This window comes from Rhagoletis zephyria, unplaced genomic scaffold (genome assembly GCF_001687245.7).
Source record: "Rhagoletis zephyria isolate East Lansing unplaced genomic scaffold, Rhagoletis_zephyria_1.1 Rzeph_scaffold_00216, whole genome shotgun sequence".
Lineage (NCBI taxonomy): Eukaryota > Metazoa > Arthropoda > Insecta > Diptera > Tephritidae > Rhagoletis > Rhagoletis zephyria.
Window position 1 is genome coordinate 273,503 of NW_016157300.1, and position 7,681 is coordinate 281,183.

General features: G+C 38.8%; 1 long non-coding RNA gene across 1 annotated transcript in view; it reads left to right on the plus strand.

Moving 5' to 3' along the window:
* Positions 1–1,237: 1,237 nt before the first annotated feature.
* The window catches only part of LOC108358156 (uncharacterized), an 18,051-nt gene continuing 11,607 nt past the window's right edge, over positions 1,238–7,681 (plus strand). Inside the window, exons 1-2 of the long non-coding RNA XR_001846721.1 lie at positions 1,238–1,353; positions 3,247–3,252. This is a non-coding gene — a long non-coding RNA (uncharacterized LOC108358156). The remainder of the gene's footprint in view (positions 1,354–3,246; positions 3,253–7,681) is intronic.

The window sequence follows — 7,681 nt, forward strand, 5'->3', positions numbered from 1 at the left end:
TAAAATTAACGGTAAATGCATTTCTGTGTAAGCTATCGAATTCAATTGGTTTCAACCGGTTACTTCGACCAAACACTTTTTTCATTTCTAGAGCACTTTTTGGGGGTAATCCGCACGCCTAGAAATTAAGTACAGTGAAGTTTAACATTCTCGCTATCTTTTGGAAGGACGACAATTTTTTTACAGATCGCAAGCCTTTGATATTTGCTTTAAGTTCAAAAACTGAACGTAGTCCAAGACAAACAGGACATTTGGAATTTTTTGCACAATTCACTAGTGACATACGTTATGTTAAAGGCAGAGACCGAAAATAACAGGCCCATTTATTGGTGTGTAACAAATTGTCATTTATTTCATGTTATAAAAAATAAATCACTCACAATAACTCTTATAACAAGTTTTTGGCTTATCTGCATTGGTTAGACTTTTATTTGATTTGTTGTTTTTTTTTTTACTTTTCGAATTGACCTTTTGTTTTACTTTTTTGTTTTAAATGCAACGGTATCCAAGTAGGTATGTTAAAAATACTGGGTGAAGTGCTTCGGTAGAAGCAAACTAGTTAGTATAGTTTATTTATTGAAGGGAAGATGATGCGCCGAAAATCAAGCATCGATATCCGAAAATCAAGCGTTGACTTGGATATGAGTAGTGATAAAAAAGTTTCAGTGTGTAAAAAAAGTTTATAACTGTGATCATTTTAGTGAACAAAAATAGTTTTACTTGTTATTCTCTTTATAGTTTGTTTTACTTCGTTTGCATTTTCATCATATATTTTTTCTGCACCTTATTTAAATTTACTAACTCACCTTTTCAACAAAAAAAAAATTNACGAATATGTTTCTCGGTTTGGGGTACCGTTGAAAATCCCTACCGACCTCAATTTACGACAAAATTGCTTTCGGAGCTAACGAAATTTCTTGGTAGTTATCATATTACAACTTCTGCATATCATCCTCAAGGAAAAGAAATCGTTCTACCACGATTTCATAGGCAGTTAAAACCTACACTAATGGCTAGAAATGGAATCAGCAGCTGGTATGAACTACTGATAATCCTTCTAGGTATACGATCAGTATATGGACAAATCCAGCGAAAAGTCTACTAATAGTCCTATATCTAACTTATTCATAGGGCGATTTGGCTGCATTTTGTAATATATACTGGTTATGTAAGCAGAAACGTTTTTGCCAAAAATGGTCTCGTTAGGTGGCGCCAGGGTCGAGATATTTTGAAAAACCGTATTAATCAGGCAGGTTATGCAATTCACTTCCGAGTGAATTTCAACCCCATTCAATTTGAATTCAAAATGGCTTTGGTTAAAATTCACTCGGAAGAGAATTGCGGAACCTGCCTGTATGCTGATTTATTTCACATTTGGCATGTTTAGTTTAGTTTAGTAGTTTAGTACCAAGAACCAACGACTACAGATCACCTAATCCGCCATCGTTGTATTTGTAATCGATTTTCAGAAAAAAGTTTTCGTAGCGTTTTTGACGTTTTTCGGTTTTGTTTACACCGTCTTCTTCCATGATGCAATAATACAAGGTGTTATCGGTTGGCAACTTCTCGCTCTAATTCCGCCATATTGACTGCCTTAGGTGAAACAGTGTTTCTTCTTTAACAATTCTTTGCCTAATAATTATTATATATTATATACTATATTATATACTATACTAGTATAGTTGATTTTTTTTTCTCAGTATACACACTTTGTTTTCTCAAGAAGGTATTTTATCGTATTTTATTCCATTTCATTACGAATATACTATAAAAAAGCAAATTTTGTTTAGAAGAAAATATGAAATTTTATATTTTTCCCCCAAATGGGGATTAATTTCTTCCCGTTTTTCTTCTTATTCTACTGAGCTAAGGCAAGGTCAAACCGAGCTGTCACAACTGATACCACCTTGTATTATTGCATCATGGTCTTCTACCTCTTCGTAGTGAATTGTTAGCGATTGAATGTGTTTTCTGCAGCGATTTTAATTATATATTTTGGTTTATTACATATTCATGATATAAAATGAAGTGCTCTGTGATTGGAACAAGTTTGTGCGTATGTTTGGTTTGCCAAAAGGCGTAAATTTGCGTGAAAAGTGGGTGCACGTTTGTGGCCAGAGCGTTGGCATTGAAAAATCGACCTGTGGTAATGATATGCGATTGTAAAACACTTTCATTCATGAAAACCATATTTTATGAACTTTTTTTGCTAATTGTCATCAAGTTTCACTTTGTATATTTTATAATAAACTAGCAGACCCGGCGAACTTCGTCCCGCCCAAAATTAGATTTTTAACAAGGCGAATTTATATAAGGTGGTGTTGTTTCATCAGCTGTGAGTAGCGTTTGATTGTCAAAATTTTGAATTTCGTAAGTGAGTGAGTGAAAACGTGAGAGTGTTTGCATTTTCTGTCGCCCGTTTTCATTCGGGGAAGAATAGCTGAAATTTGACAATGGCCCGCTAAAAACAAAAACAAAATACAAGTAATTGTTGTATTTGTTCAATCGATACCACCTTATATGTATCCGCCTTGATTTTTAATTTAAACATTTTGGTCCAACAGTTTCTCCAACAATCCCCATTTACGATTTGCACTGGCACATTCATCGGCTAAGACTATGGTTTGGTGGTCGTTTGCCGCGTAAATAACCGAACAAAAGTGTTATGTCCATGAGAAGTTCCCTGGTGGCAACAATGAACCGGATCTGTAATGAATGTGCCCTAGAAACTTTATCTTATAGTTGGAGGCAATTTCAAAATGAATGCGTATCCTTGTTCAACAGAAATACAATATACATACATAAACTGAGATAAAATAACTTAAAGCCAGTTTCGCGAAAGCGATTTAAATGAAAAATTATTTTTTTCTGTCAGTTTCTATATTAAATTCAATTAAAAAAATAAATTTTCATTAAATTGCTTTAAGGTATTTCGGCAGGTGGTGATTTGAGATTTACCACTGCACAACTCAACTCTGGTTTGAATGGAATGAAGCTTTAACGCATAATAATATTTGAAAATCACATCCATTGGGCCAATCGTAACACAAGAGAGTTCGATATACTCAATGGTGCAACAGGTCGATTTAGTCTGACATTTACGGCACCTTTTCTCACTTGTCGATTTTTAGTAATAACTCGACCTCAGCACCACCTGGCAGCTCTTTCTTGCAATAGGACTACCTTTACCGTTTCCAATACATGTTTTGAATATTCGCCAAATCGGATCATAAAAAAGATTTTTAGTAATAAGTCAACTCCAGGCCAACTGGCGGATTAAATCGTGAAACTAAACTATCCAGAGATCCACTCAAACACACACACAAAACTTTGTTAAAATCCCTCCAGCCATTTAGGATTTCACTCACAAATATACCTACAGAAGAATTATATACACATTCAAAGATAAGTAAAAGTCAGTACGTTTGTACTTTGCCATGCCCTCTTTTCAAAGAGCCCACTTTTCTCTATGAGTATGGATTTGATTTCATATATCTCCATACGAAGTTCCAGTACTGTACCATGAACACTTCCAGAGATATGCAGTATGAAATTCTGCTAGTATGGTAGGTGCCACGCCCCCTTTTCCAATACCTCCATATTTTCTCTATGACTATACGATTACTTTCATATATCACCACACCAAGTTCCAGTACTCTACCAAGAACAATTCTAGAGATATGCAATAAGAACAATTCGACTTGTATGGGAGGTGCCACGCCCGTATAAAGTTCCAGTACTCTACCATGAACACTTCCAGAGATACTTATTATGAAAAACTCGAATTTTTATAAATGAGTATGCGATTGATTTCATATATCTCCATACCAAGTTCCAGTACTCTACCATGAACATTTCCAGAGATATACAGTATGACAATTTCGGTTTGTATAGGAGGTGACATGCCCTTTTCCAACAACTCCAATTTTTCTGCATGAGTATGTGATTGATTTTATATATTTCCGTACCAAGTTCAAAAATTTTACCATGAACGCTGATTTGCTTGACCTTTTCTTGTCGGTCCAAACAGGAATCTCGATAAACTGTTGTTGGGTAGCTCGTTTCCAATGGGATGGTGACAATAATGAGGTTGACTTACGTTAGATGATTCTGGGATTACCGGTGTACGGTGGTCTAACTGCTGCCAAATGAATAGACCAGAATTTATATCCACAGACTCTTTATTTCCACATGTAACAACTTGGTTGGGGATTTGCCGGAAGGAATGTGGTGGAACAATGCCGATAAGTATATTCCCCAAGTATGCGCACTCTGAGGATTGACTTTAACCAAACGAATGTCGTCAGCTTTGATAAATTGCTTGGTTAGGATTACTTCCGTTCTTGCGAGGGCTGATGTGTGTTGTTCGGTCCGTGTCCAATTCCAAAAAGGAAAAATATTTTTCTAGCCTCGTGGTATGTGACCACCGATTGAGAATGGTGGTTCGAATGCGATTCGCGGGCTGTGGTTTGATGGACGTTAGACCTTACATCGAAATCGTTCTACATGATCTTCATCAACCCCATCCTGACTCGTTCAGTTCGCCTTTGAGCGCATATGTATGTACACATGTTCCGTCTTTCCTATTTAGTTTCAGTACGCATTACGTAAGCTACGGTAGATTAAAGGCATTGGTAAATAATTTGGTTATGAATCTTTTCTTGTTTGCTTTGATCGATTTACTAGCAATGTACTGAGGATATAATATAACAAACTATGGATATAACAAAACTAAACTTAATTAATTTATTCAGTAATTCATTTCATTTACAAACGTAATTATTATTTCAATATGGCAGAATCAATGGAATATGGAGGCCCGCCATATATTCATCGAAATTCTTGAGAAGGCGAATGTACTGAATGAGTTAACGTGTTGTGATTAAATCGGCGGAATAATTGCCAAGCACTCGGTGTTTAGCATCGATCAGTTCATATGATCGATCAGTTCATATGAATTCGAACCAAGTTTCCGTGAAACATAGGCTCTAATTTTTGGTGGGGCCAGTTTTTGTGCATAGCGCTCTCCGGCCACGAACTGTTTAGGATTGGGAATGTATCCTTCCGAGCCTATCTCGAAATGGTGGGTCAATGCCCGTTGTGCGGTTTGTTGATATTGTTCGAACTGTTTGTCCCGAACTTCATCAGCGAGAACTTTACGTTGTTCCACCTCCTGGGTATGGTACGGATTTACATCCAATAATAATTTATATTCGTTTCCATCTTTCACATATTCACGACCGGTGTGTAGGAAATATGGCGTGGAGGCCGTGGCTGAATGCACTGAGGTGTTAATATCATGAATAACACGAGAAAGATAGTTTTCCCAGGAGGAATGTTCAAGAAGATCAGCCATGTGAGCACGTAGTCCAAGTTTAATGCTTTTGTTTGTCGCCTCTACCTGATTGGCTTGTGGATGGTACAAAGGCGTTTTCATGTGTTTGATATTATAATTGGCGCAAAGCTTTGCGAAAGTTTGACTGATGAATTGAGTACCATTATCTGATATAATGAGTTCGGGCAGCCATTCACCGTGAATATATGTCGAAGATAATTGACTACGGATATGGTGTTTGCGTTTTTCATTGGCTGCGCCCGTACATATCGCGAGTTACAGTCGATGGCTACGAAGATCCATTGGTTATGATTTTTAGACATGGGCAGCTTACCGACGAAGTCAATCGATAATTGCCTACCCGGTCGTTTTGGTTCTCTATATTCGCCGTGAGGTGTTTTGGTGCTCTCATTACTTGGTTTAATGCGGTGGCATAGTTCACATTGCCGAACGTACTGGTAAACGGACTCATACATGTTTGGCCAGTAATAGCGTTGTGAGATACGTCTATAAGTTTTCCAAACACCCTGATGCGAATGTTGGTTATGATTTTCATCGAGGACTTTTGCTCTGTCAGAAGATGGTACACAAAGTGTCCACAGTATTTCCGCACTTTGATTGGAAAATTTCAATCGATCGATCGATTTTATATCTATCTAATGGTTGTTTTGAGGCCATGGCATGCATTATGTTGTACCATTTATCGCACGTGTTTGGGTCAATGTTGATCACGGATTGGGGTACGATTAACGTAAAAATTACTCGGAAGGTCAATTGGATTTCTACGATTAACGTAAAAATTACTCGGAAGGTCAATTGGATTTCTACGAACGAAGTTCTAAATGTTTTCCTGGTTTATGAATAATTTTGAGATCGTATGGTGATAATTGGATCGCCCAACAGCATAAACGGCCAGTTGGTTCTTTGAGAGTTTGTAGCCAGCGCAAAGCTGCATGGTCCGTTACCACAACCAATTCACGACCCTCAAAATATGGACGGAACTTTTCGACCGCTAAGAGAACGGCTAGGCATTCCCGTTCAGATGCTGTGTAAATTTGTTCGGCTTTCGAGAATTTCTTAGAAAAATACTGAACCACACGTTCATTCCCATCATGTTCTTGTACTAGAACAGCACCCGCTGCGAAAAGCGAGGCATCGGTATAAACCTTGAATAATCGGCCATAGTCAGAACGGGAGTTAAACACTCTTTGAGTTTGACAAAGGCTTGTTCAGCAGCGGTATTCCATTCAATGGGTCCTTTTCGGTTTCCTTTATACAACTCACAAAGGGGAGCTGTGATCTCCGAAAAATTTGGAACAAATTTACGGTACCAGCTTGCTGCACCAACGAACCGTCTGACTTCTTTTGCCGCTTTGGGCCGTGCAAATTCAACAATAGCTCGAAAAAGAGATGGATTCGCAGATAGACCCTCTTGAGACAAAACGTAACCCAGGAATTCCAATCGTTTACAACAAAAATTCGATTTGGCCCCAGCCAGAAGTTTTGCAACAATAGCCAATATCTTAACGTGTTCTTCAAACGTCGAAGTGCATATTATGAAATCATCCACATATACGAATGCATGTGTAACCAAATCACGGAAAATTTTATCAATGAGAATGGTTAATGTGGCGGGGGAATTTCTCAACCCCACCGTCATGCGACGAAAAGCATAAAGTCTGTTACCGAATGCAAAAGCGGTTTTCAGTTGACTCGATTTTGCCAAAGGAATTTGAATGAAAGCTTGAGACAGATCAATACTGGTTAGGTATTTAGCTGACTTTAGTCGTGCTAAAATTTGGTTAGTATCGGTAATTGGATAGGCATTTGGAATGGTTGTTGTTGTTGTTGTTGTAGCGGCTACTAAGCCCCGTTCGGGACGGTTCATCCATCATCGTTGTCGTCTATTTCAGCTAAGGGGAGGCCCAGGAAGTGTGCGACTTCCACAGGGGCTGTCCATAGGGACAGGGGCGTTAGCTGAGTGGGATTCTCAGGGCATGTGAAGAGGTGCCGGGAGTCATGTGGCGACTCTCCACATGCCGGGCATTGGTTGGGCACATCCTCGTTGATTCTGCTCAGGTAGCTGTTGAGCCTGCTGCAATAGCCAGAGCGAAGTTGGGCTATTGTTGTGCGGGTCTCCCGAGGCAGACAAAGTTCTGTCCCGTCCACGTCCGGTGGTTGTGTGCCTAGAACGGCATTCACAGGGCGGGAGTCTACATAACTTGAGACTGATTCCCTGTGAATGCCGTTGAGGGCCTGTCGGTAGGTTGTCGGGTCCAGAGGTTGTTTAATATACCTCTGGACTTCGTCTGTCAGTTCGTAAAGATGCCTCCTGACGTGCCGTGG